Source organism: Dromiciops gliroides, chromosome 2, assembly GCF_019393635.1.
Source record: "Dromiciops gliroides isolate mDroGli1 chromosome 2, mDroGli1.pri, whole genome shotgun sequence".
Classification (NCBI taxonomy): domain Eukaryota; kingdom Metazoa; phylum Chordata; class Mammalia; order Microbiotheria; family Microbiotheriidae; genus Dromiciops; species Dromiciops gliroides.
In genome coordinates, this window is record NC_057862.1 from 57,336,792 (window position 1) to 57,349,964 (window position 13,173).

A 13,173-nucleotide genomic window follows, 5' to 3' on the forward strand; every position below is an offset into this window, starting at 1 on the left:
AAAGGTCAAGAATTGGGCTCAAGGCAGAGCTATGACAGAAATGCTCAAGTGGAAACCAAGCCAACCCTGGCATCTGTCACTTGAGATAGTGGAGGAGGAGGAGAGATGGAGAACTAACTGGCTAGCATCTGTCCTCTACCAAAGAGGTAAGATGAAGAATCTACTGCCTGGTGGTAAGAACTGTCAGGCTGCGTTTCATGACAACCAGCCACACTCAGGATATAAAAATGCAAACATAATTTCCATGTCACCTTGCATAAGACCCTTTGCTTGGCTTAGTCCACTGGGATGCAGGCAACATCTTTACTAGTCTGTCCCCAAAGAGGCAAATCTTTCCCTAGTCATTTTCTTGTGTCCCTGTTAGAAAAGATGACCAAGAACAAAGGATAAAGAAAAGCCACAAAAGTCTTCTGTGGTCTTTGCCCACCATATACTTCCCTCACCTGTTAATGCTTTACTTTAGCTGTTGAGCCCCCATGTAATTCAACTATTGCATATATCCCATCCCTCTTTCAAACATATGAGAAATGGAGATAATCATCAGAACAATCCATTGCTAAATGTCAACAAAGAAAAATCAATTGAGGAGCCATCTATCTACCTCATTAGAGTTGGCAATGACTGGCAATAGAGAGCATCCTGGTTGGCACCACTGTCTGGACCATTTTACTGCTCTGCCAGGACCAGATGGTGATGGTGAAGGCTCTTTTACTCAATGAAAGATTAGCATTTACCTAGGTCCTTCCATAAGTCCTAAAGAGCCAAATTTTAAAACATTGAGGATGAGTTAGGAGGAAGAGAGTCAGTGTACTTAGAGGAAAGGAAATTTTAGAGGAGTATTTTGTTATATGGTATGTTTTTGTGTTTGTGTGTATATGTGTGTTTGCACGTGTGTGAAAGAATGCCTTTCTTTGTGTGAAAATAGGAAAAAGAGAAGGCCCAGGAGGATTCTGGAGGAACCAATTTACACATTAGGAATTCAGTAATTAAAATGATCAGGGCTGAATTATCCATAAATCCATTATCACTAGTAGGATAACTTGTAAGATTCATTGTCCAGTAGTGAAATGAACCAAGATGGGAATATAGGAACAGAATAAAAAGTCACTTAAAGCTACATATAAAGGAATGAAAATAATTCCTTTATCATTTCAGAAGACTATATGGGTCCTCCTTACGTATAATCACTACCTTACAAGGCCATAGGAAATAGGCTTCATGAGATACTTGCGGGGGAGGGAATCACCACCCTCAGGTCAATAGTCATTTGATGATGAGTCTCTCTGATCTTGGATGAGCTAGGCTTCTGACCACAGGTTTCTGTCTGGCTTGGTGGAAACTATCACTAAATATCACCACACTATGATAAGACGCTGGAGTTGAGGATAAAATATGTATTCTTACATATTTTAGTCTATTTCATCTCATTTCAACTGGCTTTTTCAACTGTCCACATATGGTGTATCCCTTTATAATAATTTTCTTAGTGCTGTTATCACCCCCGTGCTCAATACTCCAGATCCGTTACTCCTTATTATCTGATTTATGCACTTCAAGAATGTCTCTATTTCACTTGGGTGCCTTTAGAACTATTGACAACCTGTTAATTTTCCACCTACACAAACCAAGGACTGATGAAGATAAGTTGATTTATGTTTCTTACATGTCAAGGTTACAGATGACACAAAAGTGATGTAGTCCATTCTGTCTTTCATTTTCATAATGTTAGACTTCTCCTACCTCAAGTCAACTCTCTGAGCTAACATAATAACATAGCTAACACCTTGTGTTATATCTAAATGAGAAACAAAAGTCATGCACAGCTTAAAAGCAGCAAAGTAGTTTGCAAAAGGATGCATGTAGTTCTGTAGGCCTAAACTAGTAGTAAATAGAAACACTGGTGTGAGTGTAATCACATGTGTATGTTAGCTAAGACTCTACAAAAGAAAAATCCAAAGATTTGTTTTCTTTTTTTAACCAAAGGATTCATTTGTTTATGCTACCATTACAGGAGGTTTGTGACAAATATCATGTGACATCCTTCTCAGCAAGTTTGAATCAATCTGGTTTCTGTTCCGTTGTAGTATCATAATTTTAATTGTCCCTTTCTGTTAGACACTAGACTAGATTGAGATAACAGGAACTAACTCCAAACATAGAGGGAGGCCATTTTATAAATTTGTGTTGGAAAATGTGGAGAGAGATATAGCCTTGAATTATTGTTGTTGTTTTAAATACAACAAAACAAACAAGTGTTTATATATCACTATACACAGAGATGGCTCACCCTGGAGAGACTTGGCCTGGAGTTAGTCCTTATAGTGGCAATTTTAACACAGCCTTTTTGAGAGAAACACTCCTCAGGCCAAGGCACAGTGGAGAGTATATCATACCTCATTCATCAGTTACTGATTCTACTATGCTCTGCTTATACATACTGAGTCAGATTCATTATACTGACTAATTTACTACTACCCCCCAAATAAAAGGTGCTTTTATTAAGGTGAAACTTTGGTAGTCACTGATAGAATCAATAGTGATAGCTACTCATTTGGTTCTTCAAGAGTACCAAAAGGAAAACACACTGAACAGGCATAAATCTCTACAATGAGACAGATTTTACAAACATTGTGAATACTTTGAAGACATTCACACTCCTCTGAGAATTTCCTTTTTCTATGCCCACTACAGAAAACATATAATGGAGGGTTGGCTTTCTATTTAAAGTATCTTGGAAATGAAAAGCTTTTCCTTAAAAAGACAGTGAGAATCAGAGAGAGGGAGAGTAAAGAGACTGAAAGAGAGGCAAAGGGGAAAGAAAAAAAGAAAGTAGTGCATTAAATAATCTTAGAAGCACATCAGCCCAACTGGGGAACTGCGACCAAAGCAAGCTCTATAATAGTATAATGACCTTTAATGAGTGTCTTGGGAAACAATATGGTCCCAGCATAAAAGACAAAGGGCAAAACCCATCAGGGCTGTGCTGACACTAATTCAGAATGATTTTCTGAACAACTAAAGAATGTAAGAGAGGTAATCTGATCCACCCATCTGACCTCACTTTGATTCAAGGGCCCTTCTCCTGCCATTTTTAATCGTCAAACACTCTACATTTCACATCTGCTCATATTTAATGAAAAGCCGACTCTCCCCACCATTCTTTGAGTCAACTAGCTCTGTCAAAATGGGTACCACCCGACCCCACGGCAGGCCTAGGGAAGCCCCATGATTACTATTGAAGCATTGCCAGTAAAATTCTGCATGGAGATGGATAGTTTTTAATGGGAGAAGAAAGGCTTATGTGGGTTCATGAAGGGGCTTGAATTGGTATTGATTTTTCTTACTTATTATTAACAGTCAAAGGTGAGTGGTCTCACACAGGGAAGAATGAAATCTGCTTTCATTTGATGGAGTGATGACTGGGGGGGAGGCTAGTGAAACAGAGGAGGCAAAATCCCCTCTGAGCTGTCAATACCAGTTAAAGCTTCAGTGTGCAGCCAAAAGCTACATGTTTCCCTACAGTGGTTCTGTTTGGGGGAGGCAGGAGGCCCATGAGATCATGCACAGGATGTTTCTGGGTGGACAGGGCAATCCAATCCAAAATGCTGTCTTCTCTTACTCTTAATCCTTACCTCCACCCAGCCCCTCAGTTGAAGCTTGGAGTAAATTGGAAAGCTACTGAAATGCTCCAAAATATGGTTTCTCCTTGGATATGGCAGAAATTATACCCCTTGGCATTTCCCAAGTAGGCTAGTCATTTACTTTGCTATGTCTGGTGGGAAGAGACCAGGGCCAGGACTTGACCACAGGAGCTGTTTCCTTTCTTCCAAGTAAGGAAGGAACACTTAAAGAGGCAGTGAGTCCTGACTGTGGTTTGGGGGACCTAAAAGTTGGTTGGGATCAGAAGGGTACATCCTGCTTAAAACAGGAGGCTCTAAGGAAAGGACAATTCAAGTGGCAGATGATTATTTTCCCTTGATCAATCATAGCAGTCCTCCCCAAACAAAACCCAGTGTACCCCAAGAATCTTTTTGCATCACTACTCCCCTGCTCTGAAAACTCAATAAAATTCACTTTTTTAAAAGCACCTACTATGTATGGTGCACCAAGCTAGGTATTGCACACAATGGAAAGTATAGGTAAGAGTTCTTGTCCATGGCCTTGTAGGAAACTGTTAGCAGCTCCTAATGGATCTTTCCATCTTCTCTCTGATGCATCCTTCATACAACTACCAGATTTCTCTTCCATATGCACCATTCTAGTGATGAACAAAGTTCTGGTAACTAGTATCTGGTTCTAATATTTCTCTGCTCAAACCACACAGGTATCGATACATTGAGGAAACACAAAACAAAATGCAAGAAGACACCCAGTGGACAGTGTGAGAGAAGCTCATCATGAGTTAGGGATATGAGGGCTGACTTCATGGAGAAGGTTGTACTAATTGGAATTGCACTTGAAAGGAAAAGTAGGAATTCAGTGGTCAAAAATGGGGAGGAAAACGCATTTAGGCATAGAGTGTTAGCAAAGACCTAGATGCATGGAAGCCCAGGATAGATTCAAGGGGAAAGAGCTGATTAGGAATAGAATATAGATTACATGGCAGACTTTAGTATGAAACGTGGTCCTAATGGTAGGATGACACCAGAATGGACAGGGCCTTAAATTTCAGGCAATATAGTTTGAACTTCACTTAGTATGCAATAGGGAAACACTAGAGATTTTTGAGCAGAGAAATACCCTAATCAGTTTAATGCATGTGGAAGATAAGTAGATGGGAATTGTCTTAGTTGGAATCATTGTAATCATTGAAGGAATGAAAAGGAAGAAAAGAAGATACTTTCTTTTGCCTGGGGTTTCCAGTTGGCTTGGGTTTCATGAACAAAATAATTAATTCAGTGAGATCTGCCATGATGCCTTTAATGACCAATTATTGAAAGGAAAAGGCCTCTCTCAGTTTTTGCTTGATTGTGCATTGAAACAGAGTAAAATTCCTTACAGTACCTCTCTGCAACTTCCATTTGATGTAGCTTTTAAGGATAGCATCTTCCCAGCAGGCATCATGATGGAGAAGATAACTCTCCCAGGTATTCTAATGAATAAGAAGATGACTTTTTGGCCCAATTTAACTATTCTGATTAACTCTAATATGGTCCATCCCCATAATCAGTGCATATTATAAGACTTAGATCTGAGTTTTGGTGTTAAATTCTATAACGAGGAAGCTAACCCTGGCATATTGCACAAAATGAGATTTTTCTCCTACTCAGTAGGCCTTGGAATTCTTTCTTAAGCCATCATATTATCCATGCTTTAAGTCTCCCCCTTTCTCCCCTCCCTTTAGCTGTGAGAGCTAAAACGAGTAAGGTCCATTTTGAACTGGACTTGATTAAGCATGACATTGCCCTCCTGGTCAACTCTCCTGGGGTTTGGATCACACTAATTATTGTATGTACTATTCTATCTCATCTCTGATGATGGGGAGCATAAAATGAATGTCTGTCCAATATATAGGTAAGCCATATATGGGCACCTGTATAAAAAAGGCTGGTGGAAGTGGGAACAGAAAGGAAGGGACAGATTGTTTGGATAGAATCAATAGGACTTGCAACCCAAATGGATATGAAAGATGAGAGGGAAGACTCAAAGAACACACTAAGGTGATATTATGGCCACAGACTTAATCAAAGGCTTTTAAAAATACCAAACAAAAATCTCCTCAAAGATCACATAATTAATGTCCATACTATCTGTCATCAAAAGGATATGGGTTATATGATGTTGACCATGGAAACCATCAGGTTCCTAGTAAGTACAGTGGTATACTCGGCTCTGCCACTATGCTAAAATACAGACAACATGACCTCCATGGAAAATCTGATATTCTTACAGTCACGAAGTGAGACTATTGCTCTATTAAAATGACCTAAGACATGGTCTCAGCACTGCCAACTAAGATTTGCAAGGAGTCAATCTTATTAAAATTGCTGAAACACTGTAGTTTGTATTTTCTTTTTTTTAATGCCTGAATTTTCTGCTCTTGTTAGGAAATGAAATCATCATATAATTTGGAAGCCCTAAGGTTTTTTTTTTTCAGATAACCTAGAAATTTCCCTCCCCCAATGGCATGAATGTCCTGAATTTGGAACCTTCCTGAGGAGGACCCTTTAAGCTATGTCATAATAGTAGATCACATTTATAGACACTTAAAAGTTACAGAAGGCTTGCCTCATGACAAGTCTGTGAAAGAGAAAAGGCAAATAATATTATCTCTATTTTACAGATGAATCAATTGAGGTACAGATAATTTAAGTGATTCACCCAAGGGTCACACAACTAGAAGATGTCAGAGCCCAAGAATCAAACTCAGATCTTTGACTCTATGACTTCTATATATATTTTCCCCAATCATACCACCAGGCTTGAGGCATTAGGGCTCCTCTCTAAAAGGGAAAGGAAGGAATTCTGAGGGGCTGGAAGACCAAAAAGTAGGACCAAATATAAAAAAGACATCATTGAATCTCAAGATGCTTTGTGGGAAACTCCCTTAGCCCCTTGCTTGTCATTCAAACCCAGAGCTGGCATAGATGGCCCTTAAATCAAGACTTTTTCCTCATTCAATTTCATCAATAATGTATTTGCTGTACTGTTGAGCCAATTGCCCCTTCCATTTATGAAATAAAAATAAAGCATAACTACACCATATTATTTAGGTCCTGCTTTGTTAAGAAGCACACAAAGCAAATCAATAAATCACAGAAATAGGAAGAAGGACACTCCCAAGGCATAAACACAGATACACAAGTATATAGAAAAGTAAATAAAGGACCACAGAAGAGATGACATCAGAAAAAGCATCAGCCTTGTAAACACAAGGAACCACAGAGCACAGCACAAGACAGGAATGATAATACCACAGACACAAAAGACATGGAACATCATGTGTTGGTGTTAAAACTTACAGGCATGTAAACTGGTGGAGCAATCATTAACAGATACAGAAGAAAGTGGGAAGGCTCTGTCAAGGGTGTCCATGTTACTATGCACATTGCCTGACATGCAAGAGCAGTCACGCTCAGAACGTCCGCAATCAAAACAACATGCCAGTTTCATTCTCTTGTAGATGGACATCTTGGCTATAACCATGTGGTTGGATGGGAGGAGAGGAAGAGCGGCAGGTTAATGGCAAGGTTATACATAACAAGGCAGCTGGAAGGTAATTGACGGGATTTAATACAGGTCTTAGTTTACGTTAACAGTCTTGACCCAGAAAAAAATGCAGTACGATTATCGATAACAGTTTGGCTGCACATCAAAAAAACAGGGAAAAGATAAATTGTTTGTGGATTCCCCAAGGCTGTCGTATGGTATATTCCCCCCCCCCAAGGTAAAATAAGTGACCACAGGAAAAGAGAATGGCTAATTGCAATCAGGTTTTTCTACGAAAAGAACAAATTAAAGACAGAAGAATCTCACCAACATTTTCCCCCTGGCCTGATTACTATAGGAGGGCAAAACATGCACACAGCCAATCAATTAATTGCTAATTTGGAACAAGAAATGATTTTTTTCAAAAATGCACAAGATATTTAATATGTATGCTTTCCAATTTCCATCTATTTCTTAGCATTAGGCAGAGCCTGGGACAGCTTTCATCAAATTAGATGCAAAACGATTACGTGTTAATATAGAATCTAAGGATGTCTCTGCTGAACTTCCTGGGAGTGAGTTTACATGATGCCTATAGGAATTTAAATTTACTCTTGACAGAACAAATATCCAAATCTGTCCATATAAGAAATGCAGCTACTCCTGGCTAATGCTGCATATTTGACATTAAAGGCTGTTTACAAATAAGAAATCACTGGAAGCATAAGAGAGGTTGGTCCACCAGCATGTACTTAGTCACTCAAGGATGCATTTCTTGCTTCACGGGGAGAAAATTTGAAAATCACATCAGTTTTTAATCTTCTCTCATCAAATCCAGAAAAAAACCCCTAGCATTTATGTAAGTGCTTTATGGTTTGCAATATGTGATTATACATATAGCTGTATATGCATAGACACAGACATATAATTTTATTACATTAGTGGGTAATTCCTTTTCTTTTTGTTTTTTGGGGTTTTTTTTTTGTTTGTTTTGTTTTGTTTTGTTGCAGGGCAATGAGGGTTAAGTGACTAGCCCAAGGTCACACAGCTCTCTGGTCTTTTTTTGATGGTGCCTCAGATGCACATCGTTGATAATTGCTTAACATGAACTGGCCTGCTTCTCTCTGCATAGAAAATCAGGGTGCTTATCTGCAACTTGTTAGGCAAAAGCAAAAATCCTCCGAGGTCAATGTGAGCCAAGAAGGGGATGTTCCTTCTGCCCACAGTTTCCACCAGAGGGATTTTCCCCCTCTTTCCTCCCCCTAAGATGGCAGCAGTGTTATTTTAAAATATGGCTTGTGGTTTTGCCCTCCTTGAATGCTACAGTCACCAGGAAGAGAGGTTTAAATCTCTCAAATGGGTCAAGTCCTGTTCTAAGACCTTTATGACTTGCCATCCAGTATATTTGTCAAGCAAGGGTAACGTTATGATTGTGAAAAACAGGCACTGGGGGAGATGAATGAGTGATCTCTTCAGCAGAAACTCCATTCCTTTAAACTTTGCTCACATTTCTAGTGACAAGTTCTTTTAGCATCCTAGCTGGCCGAGTTATCTTACAGCTGTTCAGATGGATCATCGTGCAGCAACCACCTTGCACACTGCATGGTATATCATTCCTCTGAGCTTAGCTTTTATGGAAAAGGATTTGGCTGTGGTGTATGAACCAAACAGTTTGGGAAGGGACTGGGGTACACTCTACGCTGTTGCCAACTCACAAAGTGGTTGAAGCTTGGAGGGGGAGGGCAACTTTAATGTAATTTCATTTAAAGTGAATTTTGAATAACTATACCAATTGGGAAATTGTGCCTTTGATTTTTTTCTTACTTCTATAAGGGAAGTATTAAAATTTCACTTATTATAACTACAAATGGATAAGAAGATTAACTGGTAGTGCATTCACTGTCTTTTTAAAAAAATCAAATTATGCAGTAGAAGAGAGGGCCACCAAGTTCATTAGCAAGAGTCCCTGGTTTTCATTTCCATACTGACTTTTTTATATGCAATAATAGAATCTGACACACTTATTTTTTTAATACTATTTTTAAGAGTAAAGGAAGAGTGATAGTGATGGGAGAGAGTGTGGTGGATGGAAGGATAACTTTGGAAAATCTTTCCATAAGAATTAAACCCAAAGAACTAGGCGATTGAAATCCCAGACTCTGAGGGGTTCAGATGGAAGTTCTACTTTAAACCAAAGCCTTGCAAGGGACTGTGTTTAATTGTTTAGTTGGTGGTTCTGGTGACCATGCATCATTTTGAGAGTTCATATTGTTAGCATGCAGGAAACAGGCTTTTAAGCTGCTAAAATAAGCAGCAAAAATGACTTGATATAAAAAGATTAACCATTATAGATGCAATTCATATAGCAAAGCAATATATGTATTTTTTTTAAAAAGGGAAACATGCGATTCTTATTTATTCCTTCCTCAGTCACTTTACACTCACACCAAATACAGTATTAAAATTAAAAGAGAAAAACAAACAACATCACACAATATTAGTAAGAACGACTGGTAAGAGGACTGAAGACAATACAGACATGATTAAAGATGGGTATCACACTTGATCAAACTCTCTGTAAGAAGTACCACTGTCCCAAGTAACCACCAGCTGAGAGAGTAGCTACCTTGCACAGCCTAGAGGGTAAAACCTTTCCTTTGGGCAAGCTCCTAGACATGGGCACTCTTTCACCTCTGTCCCTGGCCTGGCTCTATTGAGCTCAGCTCTCAAACACCCTCCTGGGGCCAGAAGAGATTGAGTGGCACTTTGTGCCCATCAGGGAGAAAATCCCAGAACATTTTAGAGTTGCCTTATTCTATGTTTTGACTAGTTAATGCAATTGGACATCTCTGCACTGATGGGTGGGATCTCTTGTAACAAAGAGAATGTTAATTTTGGATAAGAGTTTCCTTAAATTTTAAATGGGGAGTGAGAGAGGAAATAAAAGTTTGGAGGCAAGGACTTAGGATCTCAAAGCATACACCCTCACTGACTCTGTTTCCTTTCATCCATTTGGTTTTGTTCTGGTGAAAGGAGAACAATTGAGTCCAAAGATGACCCCAAATGCCTCTTTTGGTTTTAAACTGATTCTAAAAGCTAATGTTGCTTCTTCTTTAAGTCTGTTGTCACATCTGGGGACAATCTGGAGTGGCAATAGGGGTTGAGGAAGGTTATAGATAGTGAAATGCCACTTAAAATCTAAGGTGACTTGTTTCAAATGCAGAGGATAATTTTAATTTTCTTCAGAGCAGATATGCTGGCCCTTAGTCTGGCTCTACCATAGGCAAGACAAGGTGCTTCTCTCTCCTGGTGATTCTTTAAAACATTTTTTTGAACAGTCCCTCACTTTTTGCCCTTCCCACACCAGAGCCCCATCATTCAATCAAGTATTTTTTCAATGGTAACAAAAAGCAGACCTGCAAGGACATCTAGTGGAACAGTACAGAAGGGCAGCTGGTCAAGAGAAAAAATCTGGGAGGGCCAGCTATCAGTGCCTGAGCTCTCATTAAGAATTGAAATGGGGAACACTGTCATTTCAATTCACTGGTTTCTTTTGATCCTGGGTGGAGTTTTTTTTTTTTTTTTTTTTTTTTTGGCAGGGCAATGAGGGTTAAGTGACTTGCCGAGGGTCACACAGCTAGTAAGTGTCAAGTGTCTGAGGCTGGCTTTGAACTCAGGTCCTCCTGAATCCAGGGCCAGTGCTTTATCCACTGCGCCACCTAGCTGCCCTCCTGGCTGGAGTTTTAATGGTTGCAGAGGGAGGTGGCAGTAGGGAAGAATGGACAGCAGGAAGTGGTGCCTAGCAAGCAAGCTGATTCTAATGCTCTGGGCAGCATTAAGTAGAACCAGATCAAGCCACCAGCCAGGTCAACTTGTGGCCTCCACTGAAGCTTCTTTGGCCACAAAAGACAACTGTGTCGTGTGTTTCCAATGGGTAATGCATAGGGTCAACTGTCTCTCCTTCTTTCCATGATGTTCCAGGGGAATTCTCCTGGCCTGGGCCTGCCGAGTATCAGCAGAGGATAAATTTGCCTTCTTTTAAAAGTTCCATCCCCAACGCAAGCAATGAACACCTGGAGTTGCTCATCAGTACCTTTTCCAAATCATAAAGTACCCTCTGCTTGGGCTCTGGTTATAAAGTTGAAGCCAAATTCTAGACCTCATTCCCCTCCCCACCCCCCAAAATCACCCTGCTGGGGTGTTCTTAGAAATAGCCACCCCTACAACTTTCTGACTATGTGTGTGCATCTTTCTGGGGCACAATGAAGGAAGTAGATCATCAACCAAAGGCTTCCTTTCTATTTCCAAGTATTATCTGCAGTGCCAAAGAGGAAGTGTTGGCAAAATTAGAGAATCTCAAGTGGCCAATTCTGTGCTTTAAAATCAAGAACTGATCAGTGGTGCCACTGGAAAACTTCTCATGTATTTGAAAATGTGGTTATAATAAGGGAAGAGAAAACTCTGCAAAAAACAGCCCCTCTGGACTGAACATGTCCACATTGCTGATATTTCTTCAACTCAGATTGACAATCCGCTGTCAAACTCAAGTTCTCACTTGAATTGGCCCTTCCAAGCCGATCCTGGAATGGGGGAGCGAGTTGGATTTTATCCTGTCCTCAGTACCATCTGCCTCCCACATCAGCAACCAAATTGTCAGCCAATTTCCAATTGTGGAATCTTAATTTCCAGGGTGTATTGGAGGAGGCAGGAGAAAGCAACAGTGGACTGTCAGACTCCAGATGGAGTTTTCCAACTGTTGGAAAAACATCTTTGGTTTCAAACTGAGCAAAGTCGAGGAAAAGACCAGCTGGGGGGGGGAGGGGGGGAGGACTGTGCTGGGCAATTTATAGGCATTTTTCAGACCAAAACCTCCCTTTAAAAAAATCACTGTTCAAGATATTAAGAGTTCAGTGCAAGAAGGATCATAATCAAGTATGAGCCCTGGGGCTTCTCCTCCTGTGCTAAAATTAGAAATAAAAATAAGCATGGAAGAAAATGTCCACCAAGGCTTGGCAGCTGAGGCATTTGTTTGATGTGACACTGGGAATCAGGGAGTGTTGGTTCAGGTCCTATAAATTAGGAATGATGTCTTCACTTAGCTAAATTCCTCCCATTAGCTTCTGGAGGGAGAAGAAAGTTCTTCTAGGTAGAGGGACTAGGAAAAAAAAGGAAACCTAGTGAGTTAGCATCAGCTGAATGCAGCACACCCAACTAATTAATTGGTTTTGCCTCCAATCACCATCTTATGACAGGAAGAGTCTAAGAAGCTTGGTTCTGCATTTGATTGGTGGTTTTGGTTTGTTTCTGGTTTTCTGTTGTGTCTTCCCTCAGACTCCAAAGGGATAGCAGAGTTAGCCCTTGGATCTGGAAGCTAGAAGTCGGTGAGTCGACTCATAATCCACTCAAGGATGGGGTAGAGAGAGTTACTCAATCAACTGTGTTAGAATTCCATGGCCTCAGGTACTCCAAAGTTGGGCTGCCACTTTTAACACTGAATGACTGCATCATTCACTCTCCAAACTGAGGAGATAGCTCCATCCAAATGATTAGCCCTAGTGTACTGCTGGACAGAAATGGGGGCAGGACCTGTCACTGAAATAATGTGTCTATCAATCTCTGCTATTGAATCAACCCAAAGACCCATGAAGGAGGTCAGTTTTTGCTACTCTGGTGTACCTTGTTTAGGACCTAGGACTGCAATAATAATTTCTAAGCCACTTTTCTCCAGCATGTATTTAGAGATACCAGGTCTCTAAATTTCCTGTTAGGTCACATCTCATTGGGCGAGAAATATGCTCCCTCGGAATTTATTAAGTGTCTGGGGCCTTGCATTTACTTCTTGTGGGCACTGGAGAACAATATACTGTAATGGGGTATTATTCTAGCAGGACTAGATACATAGTCTTTCCAAGATGCGTGACCAGCACTCAGGGAGCAGACAGAGGAAGGAGTAGGGGCTATGGTATTTTTAAAAAATCCTTTTGTTGTGCCCTGGAGAACTATTGGGTCACATTTGTGAAAGAG

At 40.2% G+C, this 13,173-nt stretch overlaps 1 protein-coding gene across 23 annotated transcripts in view; it reads right to left on the bottom strand.

Annotated features, from left to right (window-relative positions):
- KCNMA1 (potassium calcium-activated channel subfamily M alpha 1) overlaps positions 1-13,173 on the bottom strand; it is a 929,290-nt gene that overhangs the window by 143,314 nt on the left and 772,803 nt on the right. The gene's annotated exons all lie outside the window — the stretch shown is intronic.